A 1961-nucleotide genomic window follows, 5' to 3' on the forward strand; every position below is an offset into this window, starting at 1 on the left:
ACCCTCGCACCGTACCACACTCCAGGGATCTTCCACATCCACAGAGACCAATGAGGTGTCCAGGCCCACCAACCTGTACTGGGAACCACGACAGACAGCCAAGGCCCCGCGCGCCATCGCGCGCATGCTAGGCAATGGCCCCCGACTGCAGACGAGCCGGGACAACCACTGCTTCGCGCCACCTGTCGCCTCCCCTTTCACCATCGTCCTCCTGGCTACCCCCAACCACCCCGGCCTGTCCCGCGGACCACCATCCTGAGCAGGACAAAGTCCCCTCATCAAGCAGCCCATCTGGAGTAGCCCAGCATGGTAGGAGCCGCAGCGAATTCGGCCTTCGCCCCAGAAGAAGCGGCACAAGCGTTCAAAAGCATGGATGAGAGAATCCATAGCAAGAAAGGCAGGGTCATAGAGACAAGTCCCTCTCCACAATCCAATCCCGCGACTGCGAGCTCGGTGCCGGTGCCACCGCAGCCCACCCCGACGAGCAGCCCACACGGGCGACAAATCACCCTCACGCGTCCAGTACGCCTAGCTTCCCACAACACACAGGCCATGACCATGGGAAACCGAGTCGAAAGCCCTCGCACGGCCAGTAAGCGACCGCCAGCTACTGTTCAGCCCACCCTCCGGCAAGCCTCCCAGCAGACCCGGCTATCAAGCCCCGTCCCTTAGAGAACCCTGGGATCGACTCCACGCACCCTTCACGTGGCAGACAGCCTCATCAGTTGCTTCCCGGCCGAAGCCCAGCCTGAGGGGCCAGACCCCCAGTCCTGCCTGGACTCGACCACGAGCATAGCGTTCATAACCGGCCAAGTTGAATGAAGCAGGAGACTCGGTCAGTACAGGCTCTGACCTGCTTCCTTGACCAGCGCAACAGCCGCAAGGTGTCTCACTCACCCTACAAACTGCCTGCCGTGCCGTCACACAGGGACCTCCATATCCACCTCACTCGTTTCGTCACCCGACACGCGTCGGACAACCCCACTCGTCAGTGATATGCCGGCGACTCACACCCGCACAACATACCACAGGCATCTCTGTCAAAATGCCCTCCCAGAAACAAGCTGTGGCACCATCATAGCATCCGTCGCCCATACTCTCATAACCAGACCGACGGCGGCCACCAGTGCCACTGAGGAGTTGTCAGGAGCTTCGCCAGCCTGGGTCCACCCGCTCCACCGGCCAGACTGACTGTGACTCCGACTCTGTGCAGCTGCGACACGGACTTCCGAACCAAAGGAGTTTTCGCAACATGGTCTGTAGACATGACTACAGCCGTTCGAGGACCCTCAGCCAAACCCCGAAAGTTGGTCCCCATGGCCTCCGAGGCGGTTGATCACACGCCATACACGCACCCAACCTCAAGCACGTGAAGACGAGGTCGCTCGAGCAGTCACGACCCCCCATTAAGCCGTGCCTCCGCGGTTCTTGATAACCCAGGTCCGCAATCCTGGGCAGCTCGGCTCAGCCAGAGCTCAGTCACCGTTCCCTTTAAGACTCTACTAAGAATCAAACCCGGGCAGCAGCCGGCACGACCCAGTAAGGCCTGCCCCCAACCAAAGCCAAGTCCACAGTCTGACCCACTTGGGAGAGGCCCCCATCAGAGATGCCGAGCTCGCTCCCCGTAAAGCCATCCAGCGACCAGCACTCATCACGGCTGCCCAGGCTTCACAATATTTGCGTTTCCGCTAGGATTTGAGAAATCACATTCGACAGAAGGCGCCACATCCAGCCTTTGTTTATTATCACTATGTGTAACGGCATCAGCACCGTCTCGGTTCGTCTCAGTCTCGCCACCATTCAGTCACACCAGGCGTACCAGCAGGGCGCCGAGCGAGCGCACAAGCCAGCCTGCAAGGTGCTAGAGGGCGACCCGCAGTGGGTAGGAACCGTCCACCAGTGTCGGCAAGCCGAGGCCGATGGGGGCCCTACCAAGGCAGGTCATGATTGCCAGTCGGTCA

This window comes from Syngnathus leptorhynchus, unplaced genomic scaffold (genome assembly GCF_054491065.1).
Source record: "Syngnathus leptorhynchus isolate UIUO unplaced genomic scaffold, UIUO_Slep HiC_scaffold_30, whole genome shotgun sequence".
Classification (NCBI taxonomy): domain Eukaryota; kingdom Metazoa; phylum Chordata; class Actinopteri; order Syngnathiformes; family Syngnathidae; genus Syngnathus; species Syngnathus leptorhynchus.